Below are 20319 nucleotides of genomic sequence, written 5' to 3' on the forward strand. Positions count from 1 at the left end.
AACTAAGGATTTGTCATTTTATGTTGAGATACTGACACTTACATTGAAAAGTGCACACATGCCTTTAATTTTCGAATGGTTAGCCAGAAATTCCAATTGCTTTCTTGGGGTGGCTCTGCTAAGAAGACTAGCAGAGATAATCAATTGAATTAGATAGATGAAAGATTCAGAGACTGGCAGTGCATCTGTTAACACCTTGGATACATATCCACAATCATCCCAAAATAAGATGCAACAATTAGAATTAGTAAATAATCTGGGTGTTGTTTTTGTTTGTACACATGATAAATATGTAACAGGACTAATGATAACTAAATATTTGCACATATGATAAATATGGAATATGTTTAACATTGATCTCCTTGGGACACACCAGCTCTCTTTTATTGTGATATATATAGACAAAAATACAGCATTATATATAATTTTTAGAAATGAAAAACACTGCATATCTGTATTCCACGTGTCTTCTTTTTCTGTACAGTAAAGTTCGAAATATTCTGAGAAACATCCCCACTATAAGGATACAGAATTAGCTTCATGGAAGGAAGTAGAGATTCCTTCTGCTGGTGGTGGAAGGTTATTTCTCAGACTGGAGGCTTGTGGCTAGTGGTGTGCCTCAGAGATTGTTGCTGGGCCATTGTTGTTTGCGATTTATATGAACAATTTGGATGAGAATGTACAAGGCATGACTAGTAAGTTTTCAGTTAACACTAAAGTAGGTGGTATCGTGGATAGTGAGGTGGTTATCAAAAATTACAGCAGGATCTTGATCAGCTGGGGAGATAGGCTAAGGAATGGCTCATGGAGTTTAATGCAGATAAGTGCGAGGTATTGCATTTTGGGAAGTCAAGCCAGGACAGGACCTACACAGTAAATGGTAGAGGCATGGGGAGTGTTGTAGGGCAGAGGGATCTAGGAGTGCAGGTACATAGTTACCTGAAATTGTCGTTGTCAGTTGATGGGGTGGTAGAGAAGGCTTTTGGTATATTGACCTTCATCAGTCAGGGTATTGAGTATAGAAGTAGGGACGTTATGTTATACATGACGATGGTGAAACCCCATTTGGAGTACCGTGTTCAGTTTTGGTCACCCTGCTATTGGAAGAGTGTCATTAAGCTGGAAAGTGTCCAAAGAAGATATAAGAAAATGTTGTAAAGAACTTGAAGGCCTGAGCTAGAGGGAAAGGTTGGGCAGGCTAGGACTTTAGGAGGCTGAGGGGGCGATCTTATAGAGGTGTATAAAATCATGAGGGTCATGCAGTTTTCCATATTATTGCTTATCCACCAAAAATTTGCAAATTATCTCTGGTAACAAAAATATTTGGAGGCAGAGACAATAAGAGAACTGAGTCCACAGCCAGCAATTGTTTGAATCAAGTTTTGTGTCCTAGATTTCAAATCAAATTTAAAGATTATGCTAAATTGGGTTGCAAGGAGTTAAATTTAGATTTAGAGCAGGAAAATTGTAGACTCAGTCCATACATTAAAAGGGCCTCACCCCTTTCCACTTTACGCAGGAATCACTCCTTCCTTGACTTCCTGGTCCACAGCCACCCCACCCTGACCCCAGGGTCCACCTACTCCTGCAACTGCAGAAAATGCAACACTCAATTTTACACCTCTTCTTTCACCACCATCCAAGGACCTAAACAATCCTTCCAGGAAAGGCAAAAATTCATGTGCACCTCCTGCAAACTCGTCTACTGATTTTGGCGCTGCCAGTGTGATCTCCTCTACACTGGTGAGACCAAAGACAGACCAGCCAACTGATTTACAGAGCATCTGTGCTCTGTCCACAGTACCCTCAACTCGTGGTTATACATAATTTCAACTCCCCTTCCAATACTGATCTGTCCATCTTTGCCTTCTCTATTGCCAGGTGAGGCCTAATGCAAACTACAGGATTAACACCTTATATTCCTTATATTAACACCTTTATTATATTCTGGTTAGTCGTACAACCCCATTGATTGAACATTGAATTTTCCATTATCAGGTAACCCTTACCTCCTAAGATCCCTGTTCACTCTCTTTACAATCCATCCCTGGGCCTGTTCCCTTTCCCAGACTCCATCTTCAGCACCCCCATCGCCCACTTTTGTCCTATTTCCCTTCCTGCTTCCATCTACCTATGACTCACCTACCAGATTCCCTCTTTCATCTGGTTCCATCTGCCCTTCAACTCTCCCCAATTACCTTTCTTTCTTATCCGATTTCAACACTGATACCCGTTGTGTCCTCACTTATTCACATCAGTAGCTGTCTCTACCTTCACCCAAATTGGCTCCATATGCCCCCTTTTGTGTATCCACTTCCACCTGTAATCCACATGCTCATGTGGCCCAACTGCATCCCGGAAAGGATGCAGAAGAGATTTACAAGAATGTTACCAGGACTGGAAGGCTTGAATTATAAAGAGAGGTAGGATAGGCTGAATTTTTATCCTGGAGTTTAGGAGGCTGAAAAATGATCTTATGGAGGTACATAGAATCAGAAGTGGCATAGTTAAGGTTAACAACCACGGTCTTTTGCCCAGGGTAAAAATAGAGGGCATAGGTTTAAGCTGAGGGGATTGATTTAAAAGGGATCTCAGAGGCAACATTTTCACACAAAACATGGTGAGTATATTGAATGAACTGCGAGAGGAAGTTGAAGAGATGTGTACAATTACAATGTTAGAAAGACATTTAGGCAACTACATGGATAGGAAAGCTTGAGAGGGATATGGGCCAAATGCAAGCAGAACTTAGCTCAGGTAAACAATGTGGTCAGCATGGTCGAATTGGGCTGAAAGGCCTGTTTCTGTGCTGTATAATTCTTTGACGTTAAGACCTCAGGAAAGGCTGCTAAGGCCCTTTCTCAGGAGACAAAGCTGGGGGCAAAACATTGTCTGCCATTAAACATGTAGAGGTATTCTTTTTAAACATTATAAATATCTCTGATATGAGGTTTGCATATGTAGCGATGATATAGAAATAATAGAATAGAAATAATTTTATTGCCACACAACCAAGGTCGGTGGTATTTGGGTTGCCAGCAGCGGTACAATAATAAAGAACACAACCACATTAAAATTTTACACAAACATCCACCACAGCATTCATCACTGTGGTGGAAGGCACAGAGCTTGGAGGTGGAGTTGGCAGAAAATGAGCTCAATGTCATGCTCTGTCCTGCCCCTTATCTATCCCAGCTTTCTTAACCACCCTCCTACAATCAGTCTGAAGAAAGATCTGACCCGAAACATCGCCTTTCTATGTCTCCAGAGATGTTGCCTGACCCACTGAGTTACTCCAGCTTTTTATGTCTATCTTTGAGCTCAATGTCATGCTGGTCCAGGAAGTCATTAAGAGGAGGACGATGCCGAGGCCCTTGCTGATGATCAATCTTTCAAGAGGGTAAGATCAGCAGGGATGGTGAAAACACTGAGAGGGCTGAAACCTGGAAAAGACTTGGGCATCAATAAAATGTGAAGGAGAGGAAAGATCTGGAGAATATTTTAATGCTGTTGAAATTTGAGATACTTGATGGCTGGAAAGAGGTTAAGAAAGTCTGCTGAAAGCTCTGTTGATAGCTTATTTTTCAAGATCCAATGATTTCTAAGATTGTTCAGAATAATTAAGAATATATTCTTTATTGAAATATTATATTTCGGGATGTGTGATAAATGATGTGCCTGTTTTTCATAGATAAGAAAGTGGAGACACTTGCCTGATAAGCAGAAATGTTTAATTCCCGCTTAAAATTTGATCATATACTGTAACTACTGGCACACATGTCTCTAAGGTCAGCATATTCTTGCAATGATATATAGCGCTCAGAAATAAATTATACTGAAAGAAGTTTACTTTGAGTATCCAAGATCTACAAAATAATGTTGAGGTTCAAATTTGAGCTTTTTATATTCTCTTCCAGTATAAAGCCTGCTAAGTGCCTTAGTCGTAAAGGGGATTACATTGCACCGAGCAGATAAAATCTTTGGTTATTTTGCCTCCAGTTGTATGCCACCTGTAAGTAAATATGTGATTGAGTGCAGTGACGTGCAGTGAGGTCGATGGCTGGGGAGGCACTGGCTAGTATCTGTGGCCCGGCCCACACTGTATTGATCACCGCGTCTCCCCGGGGAGAGAGAGAGGGGTGTGCGTGAAGCACGGCGACTGGAGGGGGGGAGCGCTGACCCGGGACCGTGAGCAAACGACCCCTCTCCCCCTTCTCCATTCCCTCTCTCCCCCCTCCACAGATCTACCTGATTACTCTTAGTCGCGGGGCCCACTTAGGCGCGGGGCCCAATTGGGAGCTCTCAGCGGCCCAGAGCCTCCGAATCGGCCGCTCCAAATCAACGAATCAACCTAGCAGCCCGTGGCTGGAAAGTCAGCGCCGCCCTCGGTGGAATCCAGTGCTGCGCCGCCACTGCTGAAGCTAGCTAACGTGGAGGGAGAGTAAGGTAGCGTCAATTACGTAGACTGAGCCTACATAATTGACGCTCGCTCTCCCTCCATTGGGCTCAAGACACGCCCCCTCAGTGAGGCAGATGTGATCACTGCCTCCCCTGGTGCTTTTTCATTGCAGTTTTATGACGAGACCAGCGGCCTAAATTTAATATATTTACACGTGAAATAAGCTACCTGGACTATGGAAGGCAAGGACATGTAATGAAGGGGTTTACAAACATTACATTGGTGACAGACAGAGAGATAGTAACAGGCACACGCTTATTGCCCGCACTCCATCCAGTTTCTGAGGGGTTGCGCAATCAGAGGGGAGGCTCAGCTCGTCGCTGCCTCACCTCTCATCTCTCCCTGTATTTGCAGCGGAGCTGCGCAAATTTGGCGATTTTTACTATAAAAAATGATTAGATTCATATAGATATGACATTTATAACACAGATCAGTGGAAAAATCTTTATATTTATTTTATTTTATTATTTTTCTTTACTTTTCTTAACAGCTATTTTCATTGGGAGTATGACAGATGAGGCTCTGCCTCCCCTGACCGCACATCCCTGATTGAGTGTTGGCTTGAATAATGTAATTGCCATGGTTGAATAAATGCCAGCATTTGAAAGGTTGGACATTTATCTTTTTAATTTAATTCATTGATGGGATACTGATATGGTGGCAATAGTGGCATTTATTGTCCTTCCCTAATTGCTCCAGAACATAGGAGACAGTTACGAGTCAAATACAATGGTCAGCTTGACTTCCATATCAGCCAGACTTCATAAGGATGGCAGGTTTCCCTTCCTAAAGAATATTACTGAATTAGATGGGTTTTTATGTTGATCCAGCAGTTTCATTTCAGCGACACACTGAGAGTTACTTTTATTTGGTGCAAGGCTTACAACAGTGAAAAGCAAGTGAGATAAAACATAATGATATTATATGTCCCGATTCATAAAGATTGATGGGAGATAAATAAAACGTATTTTTGTCGTGAATTGAGCAGTTGACTAGCTACTGGAGCTTTTATTGGATTTTTTAAATTCAACATACAGTCTTGCCATTGACAAATCCTGTGATCACTAAACTTCGTCCTTCATTCAGGTTTTTGGCACTGCACTCCTGGTATAAACCTACCCCACATTCCTCTGAGCACGTGCCTGGACGGTCTCCAACTCTCTTGTGAATACAAGACATTGTCCTTTCTTTCTGCCACTACAGCCCAACCTCTGGGGTGCAGCCATTGAAATCTTTTAGAGCACATTTTTTCTGTTGATCGGCCATTATTTAACTTTCACTGCACATCATATAAAATATTCTCCACTGCATGAACGATCACAATGCACTATACTTTACAAGTTGCAAATTACTTACGTACAATGCATGCTAATTTTAAACGACATTCCCGACTTTGGGTCCCTGCTATTACCTTATGGCAGTTAACAGTATGTATGTATGCGAATGGTATGTTAGCTTTCATAGCAAAAGGATTTGAGTATAGGAGCAGGGAGGTTCTACTGCAGTTGTACAGGGTCTTGGTGAGACCACACCTGGAGTATTGTGTACAGTTTTGGTCTCCAAATCTGAGGAAGGACATTATTGCCATAGAGGGAGTGCAGAGAAGGTTCACCAGACTGATTCCTGGGATGTCAGGACTGTCTTATGAAAAAAGACTGGATAGACTTGGTTTATACTCTCTAGAATTTAGGAGATTGAGAGGGGATCTTATAGAAACTTATAAAATTCTTAAGGGGTTGGACAGGCTAGATGCAGGAAGATTGCTCCCGATGTTGGGGAAGTCCAGGACAAGGGGTCACAGCTTAAGGATAAGGGGGAAATCCTTTAAAACCGAGATGAGAAGAACTTTTTTCACAGAGAGAGTGGTGAATCTCTGGAACTCTCTGCCACAGAGGGTAGTCGAGGCCAGTTCATTGGCTATATTTAAGAGGGAGTTAGATGTGGCCCTTGTGGCTAAGGGGATCAGAGGGTATGGAGAGAAGGCAGGTATGGGATACTGAGTTGGATGATCAGCCATGATCATATTGAATGGCGGTGCAGGCTCGAAGGGCCGAATGCCCTACTCCTGCACCTAATTTCTATGTTTCTATGTTTCTAACAGTGCACGAAGTACACGTCATTGAGGAAAATTAGCAAGTGGTATGTCTCCATGGAAATAAGGAAGTGCGAGTTAATTGCATGTCATGATCTCGCCTATAATTTTTTGGGGGTCTTCAATGAACCCGAGCCTCCCAATAATTTTGATAGGATAATCAGAGACGTCAGAAAGGATAATAGATAGTTGATTGGACGAATGCTACAGGAATTTAGATAGACTTTACTGGGATCCTCATAGCCAGAGATGAACAAATAAGTTCATGATTTGTATGTTAGTTTTCTGAGATCAGAATAACGGTTTGTTGCATTAAGAGAGAAAAAGCATCAGATGATGTGTTGTAGTGACAAATGTTCATTCTGTCAATGATCTGGAGACTGCCAAAAGTACCTGAGAGGGAAATGAGATAACCAATTCTACACAAGGATATCCATTATTGAAAGAAGTTATTAAATAACTGCAGACCCTTGCGGTTTACTATCTCTCCCTAATAATCACATATTCATAATGTTTGATGTTAAAATCCTACCAAAAGTGGTGGAAGGTTTATTTTTGAAGCTGAAATACGCTAACCGAATACGGTTTTACTTCCATTTTCTGTGTAATGTTGTAAACATTTCAAGTGCTTTTTGTACCACCTCTAACATAGCTTATTTATGTATTTCGTTATTTTATGGTCTGACTTCCTCTTTGGTGCTTTTGGCTTACATTTAGCCCAGAAACTTAGAGTTAATCTTCAAGCAGTTCATTGATGAAGAAATGAGGTGAAATGGTTAAATCATTCTCAGTGGTCTCTGATTAGTATTCCTTGTGAGATGTACCAAAGACCTGTACCAACACATTGGTTCAAACAGCTGCATCCTGCTTCCACCTTCCAAATACAAAACACTGCACACACGAGAAATGTACCATAAACACTTTAAATACTGTAAAACACTCAACAGATCAGGCAGAATATGTAGGGAGAGAAATCGAGTTAAGATTTCAGCTTACTCATTTATCTGAACTTGTGTTTGTGACAAATAAGCCGTTTTTGAAAACATAAATAAGCAACTTTAAAGGCAGAATTTAGAGCAACGAACATGTTCATAGGATCACAAAGAAAATACCAGAAAATACTTCATAAGTTAGGAATGTTCAGTTTTATAATCAAGTTTTCATTGGAGTTCAAAGATCTATCGGATATTTAAGAGAATAAGGAATTAATTCTCTTAAAATAACAAAATAACAGTTGTAGATAAAGGAATGCAGCACAACAAAAAATCTCAATTTCATGGTTGTGAAGACAGATTTAATGCCACTGCTAGAAAATGAGTTATTTATATACAGACTGATCAGATTCCAAATGATGTCTGTGACTAGAACATGATATAGTAATAGGAACATGAGAATACAGTGAGGAAACAGGACATTTGGCCCACTGTGTCCATGCTGATCATCAAATACCTATCTATACCAATCCTATTTACCAACCCTCAGCCCATAGCCTTCTATTTTGTGGTGTTTCAAGTGCAAATCTAAATACTTCTTAAATGTTGTGAGAATATCTACCACCACCAATCTGTCAAGCAGTCTATTCCAGATTGCAATTAAACTCTGGGTGAAAAAACTTTTTCTTTGGGTCTCCTCTGTATTTCCTATCCTTTACCTTAAACTAATGCCGTCTGATTATAGATACTTTTGCTGAAGGGAAAAAGATTATCATAATTTGCCCTATCTATGCCCCTCATATTTCTGGATAGATTAACTAAAATGGGCTGAAAGGAATTTATTTGTAATCATAAACTAGATTTGGTTGGGCAGACCAAATGAAAATACAAAAGTCATTGAGTTATATCAATCACTTGTACAAACAAAATATAGGGAAATAAATCAGATATGTTCAGTACTCTTACCTGAACAGTTAAACACTGGGCTCAATCTATTGCCTTTGTGTAATAAGGAACTGCAGATGCTGGTTTAAACCAAAGATAGACACAAAAAGCTAGAATATCTCAGCAGGACAGGCAGCATCTCTTGAGAGAAGGAATGGGTGACATTTCGGGTTGAGACCCTTCTTCAGACGATAGAGTTACCCATTCCTTCTCCCCAGAGATGCTGCCTGGCCCGCTGAGTTACTCCAGCTTTTTGTGTCTATTGTCTTGCTACAAATCCTATCTTATTATGAATTCCGTCTGTCTCTAAGGCTTGTATACTTGTCCATCTGGAATATTATATCCCATTTCTATCACTAAAACATGGAGAATATACATTGGTCTTGCAAGGCATGAAGGTTACGTACATGCATCTGAATTATATAAGGCCTTTGAAGAGTTAAATCAAGAAGGCAAGTTACAAAGCCTTGCAAGTTCAAGTTCAAGTTCAAGTTAGTTCAAGTTAGTTTATTGTCATGTGTCCCTGTATAGGACAATGAAATTCTTGCTTTGCTTAAGCACACAGAAAATAGTAGGCATTTACTACAAAACAGATAAATGTGTCCATATACCATGATATAAATATATACACACATGAATAAATAAACTGATAGTGCAAATAACAGAAAGTGGTTGGTAATAATCAGAGTTTTGTCCGAGCCAGGTTTAATAGCCTGATGGCTGAGGGGAAGTAACTATTCCTGAACCTGGTTGTTGCAGTCTGGTTGTTGCATAGTTTTCCCTTGTGATTAAATGGTTGACGAGATGATATAATTGAGGTATTTAAAATAATAGAGATTAGAAAGGTATTTCCTCTAATGGAGGAAATTCAAAACCAAAAATATAATTTAAAAATTAAATGCAAGCCATTTAGGAATGAAACCAATAAGCACTTTTTGCACAAATAGTGGTGTATACTGTGAACTTTAAATCAAAAAAATAGTTGGCAATGGCTGACTTGATATTTTCAAAACTGAAACTGATAATTTAATAAGGATATCAAAAGATGTGGAAAACCAATGGATACATTGATTTGAGCCACAGGTTAGTCATGATCTACCGGAATGTATTGAAAACAAAGATGTCAGAAAAGAGCAGGTCATATAAATATAAAAATATACCTCTTCTTAGAGGCTTTCCTGGAAAAATGATCTGAGCATGAGAGTGAAAATGCCACATGAATACTAGGATAGACAAGTTAATGTAGAATTATATTAGGACAAGTGCAAATACAGTCTAATTGTATGCACTTTAAAGCCATTATAGAAAAGTGATTGCAAACTGATGAAGATTGTGAATTAAATATTTCCAGATGCTTATTGAAGAAATTGGCAAATGGAAAAGCCGAAGTGGATACATGATAATGTAGGATCAAATAAAGAAAGGATCTTGGAATGGAAAATCAAGAAGTAGAATCAGTTTGGATGGAGCTAAGAAACAGAATGGTCTGGAGTCGTAGGTGAAAGTTGTTTGAAGCCCCAAACAGCAGTGACAAAGCAAGGTATAAATCAGGATGTTAGAGGTGCATACAATGAGGGTGATACAATAATCACAGGGAACTTCAATCTACTTCAAGATCCGACACATCAAGCAGAAGAAAGAGTGTGGAGGAAGTATTCATGGAATATGTAAGATTTTTTTGGTAGTGCATTCCAAGAACTTATCACTCTCTGGTGAAGAGGCTCCCCCTCATAACCCTACTGAATCTCTTCTCCTTTACCCTAAACTTGGCCTCTACTTTTATGCACCTCTGACAAGGAGGAAGCTTTCCTGCAGTCTACCCTGTTAAAAACCCTCATATGTTTATATACCTCAATCATGATTTCTCAATCATACCTCCTCGGCTGCAGGGTGAATAGACCTAGCTTTTCCTGCCTCTCCTCACAACTGAACTGCTCCGTCTCAGGCAACATTCTGATTAATCTTCTCTACATCCATTCCAGCACAATCACATCCTTCCTACATTTAAGTGACTTGAACAGCATGCAGAAGTCCTGTTGAGGTCTGACCAAGGGTTTATAAAGTTGAGCATAACCTCCCTACCTCTGTATTCGATGCCCAGACTAATGAATGCCAGTATCCCATATGCCTTCCTAACAATATTATCTACCTGTATTGCCAACTTCATAGATCTATGTCAATGTCCCTCAGTTCCTCAATACTCCCTAAGACTCTACCATTCATTGCATTTGTTCTAGCCTCATTTCATACAGTACATCGTGTATGAAAAAACTCTCCTGGACACTCCTCAAAAAATCCATTCCCTCTGTGCATTTCATGCTAAGGCAATCCCAATTACATTTTAGGGAAATTTAAATCCCCCAGTAGGTGACATCACCCTTTTTGTTTCTAATCTCTACCCATTCAACCTCATCTGTAGAGATTTGTAATGAAGAGGTCTTTAAGGAATAATAATTAAAGAGTCTTGGACTTTTACAGCAGGGTAGCAATGGGGGGAAAAGTAAAGGAATATGAGATCACAGTAAAATGTTTAAAGACCTTCAAGATTTCAAGATGGCACCAAAGTCAGGTAACTCTTTGCCTGCTGGTCTCAGAAGTGGATCAGCAATCATTCATTACAATTGCTCCAATCTTTTAAAACTTTATTTCTTTAATTGGACTTTACTCTACTTTATCTTGCATTAAACGTTATTCCTTCTATCCTGTATCTGTACATTGTAGACGGCTTGATTGCAATCATGTATAGTCTTTATCACAGACTGGAGAGCATGCAACAAAAAAGCTTTTCACTGTACCTCGGTACATGTGACAATAACAAACTAAACTAAATATAGCCAAAAATAACAGTAACTAACATTGGATAACATTCTAATTTCATTGAATATGACAATGATCTGATAATGACAGAAACACACCATCAAACTATTTATTTAGCCAGAGGGTGGTGAATTTGTGGAATTCATTGCCACAGATGGTGGTGGAGGTCAAGTCATCGGATATTTTTAAAGCAGAGATTGATAGGTTCTTGATTAGTGCGGGTATCAAAGGTTATGGCGAAAAGGCAGGAGAATGGGGTTAAGAGGGAAACATAGATCAACCATGATCATATGGCGGAGCAGACTCAATTGGCCGAATGGCCTAATTCTGTTCCTACGTTTTATGGTCTTATGGTCTCATCCAGATATGTAACAATGAAAAGATTACAAAAAGTTAATATTTTTCCTTTTTAAATTGAGATAGGAGAAATTATTATTGGGGAATAAGAGAATGACATAGAAATTAACCAAATGTTTTGTGTCTATTTATTACAGGGGAAGACACAAAAAGCTTCTTGAAAATAACTGAGAACAATAATTCTGGAGTGAAAGAGAAGCTGAAAGAAATCAGAATTGGTTAAAAAAAAGTGTATTTGGAGAAATGAGCTAGAGTGCTGGAGGATCTAAAGGGGCCAGGCATCATCTGTGGACGATGTTAGTTTGGGCTGGGACCCTTCTTTGGTTTGAGAGTCCATTGGTGTTGGTTGTATCATAGTTAACTGGTGACAAGTTATACATTTGCACAATACACAGGACTAAATTATTTGGTTTTTATGTCAGTAATGAAAGAGCATACTGAACTTCTTCTGCGTTCTTGCCTTAAAAGTTTTAATGCATGTCTTGAATCTCCTACAGAGCCTTCACCAGTTCCATAAGAAGTCTCTCTTCACTTTGCATGTGCACCTGATGTTCACCAATGGGAACACTTGCATGTGAGTGGTTATGTTTTGTTTTCAGTTTCACACGTTACAATTGAGTACGAGAGAATGAAAGATAAAACGCACAATTGTTACAGAACTTCTGAACCTTCTGAATTTGTAGTCGGCAGGGCAGTACTCTGCATATCGCCAACTTGGATGTGTTTTGCATGCTAACGTGCTGTTAGTGCCCCCTTAAAACTGTCTAGTGAAGGTGATTTGACTATATTGTTGTCTAGTTTATTCCATTCCCTTAAGGTTAGAAACATAGAAACATAGAAAGTAGGTGCGAGAGTAGACCACCAGGTCCGTCGAGCCCGCACCACCATTCGCTCATGGCTGAACACTAAACAGACACACTTACCCACAAACAGTAGACACAAGACACAGAACACAAGACACTACCCTCCCCTTTATACCGCTATCACCCCTCTCCACCCCAAGAACCTCGTGATCTCCTGGGGGAGGCAAAAAACCGGATAAAAACCCAGGTCCAATTCGGGAAAAAAATCCGGGAAATTCCTCTCCGACCCCAATCCAGGCGATCGACACTTGTCCAGGAGATCACTCAGGTCTTACTATACTAACCATACCTAGGTCCATATCCCTGCCCTCTCCCCGTAGCCCCTTATCCCCTTGGCAGCTAAAAAACCATCTATTTTAGTCTTAAATATATTTAACGTTTCTGCTTCCACTGCTCCCTGGGGCAGTGAATTCCATAAATTAACCACCCTCTGGGTGAAGAAGTTCTTCCTCATCTCAGTTTTAAAAGAGCCCCCCCTTATTCTGCAACTATGTCCCCTAGTTCTAGTAAGGTTCTTACGAGTTCTTATAAATATCTGTCCTGGCGAATGGGGTTTCTATTTGCATATTATTTCTCTTTCTTGTTCTCCTTTCTGTTGAGTATGTTATGTATCTATCTGCAGTTATGCCCTCGACCCCCTTTTGAACTGCTTGCATTTCGCCGTCGTATGAGACAAATAGACATTTCATCTGGTGGTTTGGATAATTTTAAATAGTTACATTTCTGCATTCCGTGATCCCTCCGTATTTGTGGGAAACCAGCAAACTTGTGTCGGCTCATTCTGACCGACCTCACTGGTGCAAAGCTGATGAATACACCAAGCAAGAAGCAAAGTGCTAAGGAAACAGCGTCTCGGGCTGCAAGTGTGAAGGGAGTGGACAGGCGACGTTTCTGGTCTAAGCTTTTTTTCATCCACAGATGCAACTTGAACCACTAGGTTCCTCCAGCACTTTACGCAAGATGTCGGCATCTGCAGTTGCTTGTGTCTCACGAACACACCAGCCCATACAAAAACGGCATATGTTATTCATTGAAACATTTATAAGCAGCTGGAGGGATAAGAAGCTGATTTATAAACAGCTGACTTCAGAATACTACAAGTGTCTCCAAAGGAGCCCCGCGTCGTAGAGACTGGGCTGTGATCATTTTCAGCGCCAGTGAAAGAGTGTGCCTACTAAACACATTTTGGCCAGGTATCTTTAAATAGTTGGCGTCACTTTTCCCATGTGCGTCAATGGACGGTAAGCATCTCTCAAGGGGACTGACGTTGCATTGCGGTTGCCTTCCAGTAGATGGCAGATAAGCACCAGTCTATCTGACCATATCAAATAAACCACTTACCCATACACGTCCAATATCTTAGCCGCTCAGTGCAATGTTGTTAGATTGCACTGATTTGTCCAAACCACAAAATGACATCAACTGTGGGCAGTGTTTTTCATCTAGCTTTTGTATAAAGAGCTGCTTAAACAAAAACATAAATATAGGCTTAACAGCTGCAAGCAGAACCCAGATTTCGCAAGTGTTTGCAGGTAATGGACAACCCTAAAATAACGAGCAGCGATGAACTTGATTAATTCTAGTATTTCTTTTAACTACTGTGTGATATTTGTTTTGCTTTTAGTTATGTTGGAGTTTGATATGTAGCTCATATGCTCAAGTTACATGAATACTGTTGTATTCCTTTTTACTATTGAAGGAACTTTGTACTATGAAGACTTGACAACCACGGTTGTAATTCTCCGAAATCTAGAAGTTGTCTTTTAATTACTAAATCACTCGGCCAAACTGTACAATGCAATGTGCTCAAATCGAGACTTTGTTTTTAGCTGTTTGCATTACTATAAACTGGGTATTTTATTTAAGGAATGCGTTATCTGACCTGATACGTTTTGCAACTGTTTTCCACTGGCGTCGATTTGTTTGGTCGCCCTTTTTGTATAATGTTTGGTTGGGCTCGTGTGGCTTTTCTTGGTTAACTTATGAGATCCAAAGCAAAGTTTTTTGTAAACGTGAACGTAGTCCGATGGTGAAAAAAAATACTATTCGGCGTGAATAATCATCGGAGACCACTATATTCTCGTGTCTCTTTGTTTCATTTAAAAACAAATATTTCATTCATGGACGTTGTAAGTATTTTGTTTGACACCGTGCGCTAATTCTTCATGTGTTCGGAGGCGCCCATTACTTACACCGGGAGTAAATAGAGATCGGTCGCTAGCAGTTAGTGCCCATTTTAAGCGCTAAAGGTTGCCAGCAAACTTGAGATTTTATTCCAAAACGCAATGCGGTCTTGAAGTATTGTGTACTCGGGGGACCACGATAGCGTGAAGGAGTTGCACAGATCAGCAAAACACCGTTTAATGCTCGACACGTGACTTTCCTTTTTCGCGAATAAACTCTAGGTTCCACTAGGGTTATAACTTCGTCTTGTTGTGTTTCTACCCGGGATAATATTCGCTCTGGGTACGCATGTTTTTGCAACTTCTACATTCGCTCAAAACAAGAGCATGCGTTATCTGTTTCCTGCCACTCTTTCGTCAATGTTAACAGATTCACCAAACGGAAGGGGCCTTTTCAATCCCGACTAACACAAGGCTTCATAAACTAAATTTGGACCAAACATTGAGCTACTCCTGTGAACAGATGCTGAATAGTCCTGACTTGTACGTAACTACGTTTATTAGGAAATAATTTAGTCATACAGCATGGAAACAGGCCCTTCAGCCCAACGTGTTCATGCCGTCTAACATACCCAGTCTAAGCTCGACCATCTGCTCGCGTTTTCCCATATCTCTCTTACAACCCAGCGGTATGAATATTGATTTCTCTAACTTCAAGTAACGCTTGCACCCCTCTCTCTTCGTCCCTCCCCCACCCAAGTCGTTGTACCAGGTTCAAAGTCGTCTTGTTGAGTCTCATTGTCTGTAACTCGTTTCACTTAGGCCACAGATGACAATTGCTTGTTCCCTTTATCATTCTTATTTGTGTGCATATCTTTCATTCATTTGTTTCATATCCCTCTATATCACCGTCTGTATATCTCGTTTCCCTTTCCCCTCTCTCTCAGTCTGAAGAAGTGTCTCGACCCGAAACGTCACCTATTCCCTTTCTCCAGAGAAGCTGCCTGACCCGCTGAGTTACTCCAGCTATTTGTATCCATCTTCCCTCAAACCTCTCCTATCCATTGTTGAGTGTTTGTGTTAGCAAGTATTGAGCTGCGCTCTAAAATCTCGTACGTAATAACACTTTTTCAGTCACTAACGAGGCCTACTTTGCATTTTTAAAGATTTAATTTTCAATAAATGCTTAGAATAGTTGGAAAGGTTGAAAAATTGTTACTTCAGTTCATATGCTCCACTGATGGAAAGAGATGGTGCTGTAAATATATTTTAGTATTGCATAGCACGACAAGACATGAGGGATAGACACAAAATGCTGGAATAACTCAGGGGCCAGGCAGCATCTCTGGAGAAAAGGAATAGATAACGTTTCGGTTCGGAAATCTTCTTCAGACTGAAAGTAGGTGGGTGGGTGGTGGTGGAGGGCATAACATTTGTCTGAAGAAGGGTTCCGATCCGAAACGTCACCTATTCCCTTTCTCCGGAGATGTTGCATGGCCCGCTTAGTTACTCCAGCATATTGTGTCTATCTCCAGTACAAACCAACATTTGCAGTTCCTTCCTACACAAGGATTGTGTTGGAGTAACTCAATGAGTCGGGCAGCATCTCTGGAGAAAAAAATTGGGTCGGGGGGTGGGGGCATAAGCTAGGATGTCTAAAGAAGAGTCCGACGTGGGAAACAGCTTCATGATCCCCTCCACAGGTGTTGCCTGCGCTGAATTACTCCAGCACTTTGTGTGTTGCTCAAGGCATATTGGGTGGTTGGGTTTGAGGTAATAGGAATACGGGCGGATAGTGTTGAAATACATCCCTCCCCCTTTAAACTACGAACGCAACTGTTTGAATGAGCTAATTTTAACCTCGTAATCTGTTTCTATCGAAACCCTATAATTTCCCTTCGGTTACTTTTAAACGAGGCTGTGGTCCGCTGAATGGAAACACGGAATTCAACAAGAAATGCCAAGACCCTGCAGAACTGCTCAGTCAGTGTGTAGTTTCCACTATCACTTGATCAAAAGTGCAGAAAGCTCTAAAAAACGCAACGGTGAAATGCAAAAGCGCTAATCTCTTTCAACCCCCTCCGCAGCGTCTGAGGAAACGGCGAGCATTAAAGGCACCAGGTGGAGGCTGAGGTTGAGTAAACGATGAACACCAGATTGTGGATGTGAGCAGTAAAGAGAAATACTTTTATTTCTAAGCTCCTTTCCTGATCCGGAGAAATCCAACCCTTGTTAAGTCGCAAAGTCGAAAATGCAAGTCCATTAAACTCGTAGAGATTTGTGGTTTAACAGTTTGTTAATATTGGTTGCGGCGTAATTAATGAGTCAGGATAGTTTAAATAACTCTCCAACTTTTGGAAATGGTACCATATCGTGTTTTGAGTCCCACCCCAGGGAGGGGCATACGGTGACTGCTTTTGAAGTGGCTTACATAGAAAACAGAAAATAGGTACAGGAGTAGGCCATTCGGCCCTTCGAGCCGCCATTCAATATGATCATGGCTGATCATCCAACTCAGTATCCTGTACCTGCCTTCTCTCCATACCCCCTGATCCCTTTAGCCACAAGGGCCACATCTAACTCCCTCTTAAATATAGCCAATGAATTGGCCTCAACTACCTTCTGTGGCAGAGAATTCCACAGATTCACCACTCTCTGTGTGAAAAATGTTTTCCTCATCTCGGTCCTAAAAGATTTCCCCCTTATCCTTAAACTGTGATCCCTTGTTCTGGACTTCCCCAACATCGGGAACAATCTTCCTGCATCTAGCCTGTCCAACCCCTTACGAATTTTGTAAGCTTCTATAAGATCCCCCCTCAATCTTCTAAATTCTAGAGATTACAAACCGAGTCTATCCAGTCTTTCTTCATATGAAAGTCCTGAGATCCCAGGAATCAGTCTGGTGAACCTTCTCTGTACTCCCTCTATGGCAAGAATGTCTTTCCTCAGATTGGGAGACCAAAACTGTACGCAATACTCTAGGTGTGGTCTCACCAAGACCCTGTACAACTGCAGTAGAACCTCCCTGCTCCTATACTCAAATCTTTTTGCTATGAATGCTAACATACCATTCGCCTTCTTCACTGCCTGCTGCACCTGCATGCCTACTTTTAATGACTGGTGTACCATGACACCCAGGTCTCGTTGCGTGACAGGAAGGGTTCTGAAGGAATGTGCAGACCAGCTCTCCGAGGTCTTCACGAAAATCTTCAACCTGTCCCTGTCCAAATCCATCATCCCACCATGCCTGAAGTCGGCCACAATCATCCCACTACCAAAAAAGCCTGTTATCAGCGGCCTTAACGACTACCGACCGGTCGCTCTCACACCAGTCATCATGAAGTGTTTCGAGAGGCTGGTCCAGCAGCACATCAAAGCCAGCCTCCCGCCCACCTTCGATCCACACCAGTTTGCCTACAGAGCAAATAGGTCCACTGAGGATGCCATCGCTACTGCTCTTCACACTGCACTGACCCACCTCGAACACCAGGGGAGCTATGTGAGGATGCTTTTCATTGACTTTAGCTCCGCCTTCAATACCATCATCCCCAGCAGACTGGTCACCAAACTCATGGATTTAGGACTCTCCCAACCCATCTGCCTCTGGATCAAGGACTTTCTGTATAACCGCCCCCAGACCGTGAGACTGGGCCATCACCTCTCCACCCCCATCACACTCAGCACCGGCTCCCCACAGGGCTGTGTGTTGAGCCCCCTCCTCTACGCCCTCGACACCCACGATTATGCCCCCGCCCACTCCACCAACACCATCGTCAAGTTTGCGGACGACACGACTGCGGTTGGACGTATCTCAGGAGGAGATGAGACAGCCTACAGGGAGGAAGTCCAAAGACTGGCAGCGTGGTGTTCAGACAACAACCTCATCCTAAATACCACAAAAACAAAGGAAATTATCATAGACTTCCGTAAGAACAGTGCAGCCCCCAAACCCCTATTCATCAATGGGGACTGTGTGGAAAGGGTCTCAGACTTCAGATTCCTGGGCACACAAATTACGGAGGATCTCTCCTGGACTACAAACACCACCACAGCAGTCAAGAAGGCCCAGCAGCGACTCTACTTTCTGAGGATCCTCAGGAAAAACAACCTGGAGGAGAAGCTGCTGGTGTCCTTCTACCGCTGCTCCATCGAGAGTGTGCTGGCGTACTGTATAACCACATGGTATGCCAGCTGCTCTGCAGCGGACAGGAAAGCCCTTCAAAGGGTCATCAACACTGCACAAAAAATCACTGGCTGCCCACTGCCTTCCCTGAAGGACATCTTCAGCTCTCGCTGTCTTGGCAGGGCAGCCAACATCCTGAAGGACCCTTCCCACCCTGGACACAACCTGTTCCACCTGCTGCCCTCTGGCAGGCGGTACAGGTCTTTCAAAACTCGCACAAACAGACTCAGAGACAGCTTCTACCCCATAGCCATACGTGAACTTAACAATGCAAAATAAGAAATAACACTCACATTCAACTGAATGGTTCTACCTCAGCTGCTATTGTTATTTATCTGTAATTTTTTTTTAATATGTATATATTTTTACCTTTTCTTATATATTTAAAATTGCTCTTGTGAATCGCACCGTGGGATTGACTTTTAAATTTCGTTGTACCATGTGCAATGACAATAAAGAGATTCATTCATTCATTCATCTCCCCCTTTCCTAAGCTCCTGGCTTCCGAAAGACAATGGTCTGAAGAAGGGTCTCGACCCAAAACGTCACCCATTCCTTCTCTCCAGAGATGCTGCCTGTCCTGCTGAGTTACTCCAGCATTTTGTGTCTAGCTTTCCATTTAAACCAGCATCTGTAGTTCTTTCCTACACAATAGTGCAGTGTTTTGTCAGTACTGCCTTGGAATGTCAGCAAATAAAATTGTGCACAAAATGTCTCTGGAGTACATCAACACATGTCGCACCCTCTGACTTGACCACTGATGGTTACTTTCCTAAGTTATAGGAGCAGAATTAAGCCATTCGGTCCAGCAAGAGATATACAACTATAGAGGCGTACACTAGCATGGGAGGAATAGATCGGGTAGACGCACAGAGTCTCTTGCCCAGAGTAGGAGAATCAAGAACCAGGGGACATAGGTTTAAGGTGAGGGGGGGAAATATTTAATAGGAGCTTAAGGGGTAATTTTTTCACACGAAGGGTGGTGGGTGCATGGAACGAGCTGCGGGAGGAGGTAGTTGTGGCAGGCATTATCGTAACGTTTAAGAAAGATTTAGACAGGTACATGGATAGGACAGGGTTGGGAGGGGGGAGTGGATATGGGCCAAATGCAGGCAGGTGGGACTAGTGTAGGTGGGACTAGTGTAGATGGGACATATGGCAGGTGTGGGCAAGTTGGGCTGACGGGCCTGTTTCCACGCCATAAGTCTCTGTCTGTCTACTCCGCCATTCAATCACGGCTGATCTATCTTTCCCTCTCTACCCCAATCTTCTGCCGTCTCCCTATAACCCCTGACTGCATTACTAATCAAGAATCTGTCAAATCTCCACCTTTAAAATATCAAATGATGGCCTCCACGGCCGCCTGACAATGAATTCCACAGATTCACCACCCACTGACTGAAGAAATTTCTCCTCAACTCCTTTCTAAAACGACGTTCTTTTATTCTGAGACTATGGCCTCTGGTCCTATACTCTATCACTAGTGGATACATCCTCTCTACATTCACTCACTTACAATGTTCAGAGCAGAAACCCCTAAAGCATCAG

The 20319-nt window shown here is 41.8% G+C and overlaps 2 protein-coding genes across 4 annotated transcripts in view; one reads left to right on the forward strand and one right to left on the reverse strand.

Annotated features, from left to right (window-relative positions):
- The window catches only part of LOC116978002 (bromodomain-containing protein 3-like), a 70651-nt gene extending 55873 nt beyond the window's left edge, over positions 1–14778 (reverse strand). The window contains exon 1 of the mRNA XM_033028969.1: positions 14348–14778. The gene's annotated coding sequence lies outside the window, so the exon portion shown is untranslated. The remainder of the gene's footprint in view (positions 1–14347) is intronic.
- tgfbr3 (transforming growth factor beta receptor 3) overlaps positions 13844–20319 on the forward strand; it is a 116259-nt gene continuing 109783 nt past the window's right edge. For 2 of the 3 annotated variants that reach the window (XM_033028964.1, XM_033028965.1), the window contains exon 1: positions 13844–13997. The gene's annotated coding sequence lies outside the window, so the exon portion shown is untranslated. The remainder of the gene's footprint in view (positions 13998–20319) is intronic. The other variant, XM_033028963.1, reaches the window with a different exon arrangement.

The sequence above is a fragment of the Amblyraja radiata genome, chromosome 10, assembly GCF_010909765.2.
Source record: "Amblyraja radiata isolate CabotCenter1 chromosome 10, sAmbRad1.1.pri, whole genome shotgun sequence".
Lineage (NCBI taxonomy): Eukaryota > Metazoa > Chordata > Chondrichthyes > Rajiformes > Rajidae > Amblyraja > Amblyraja radiata.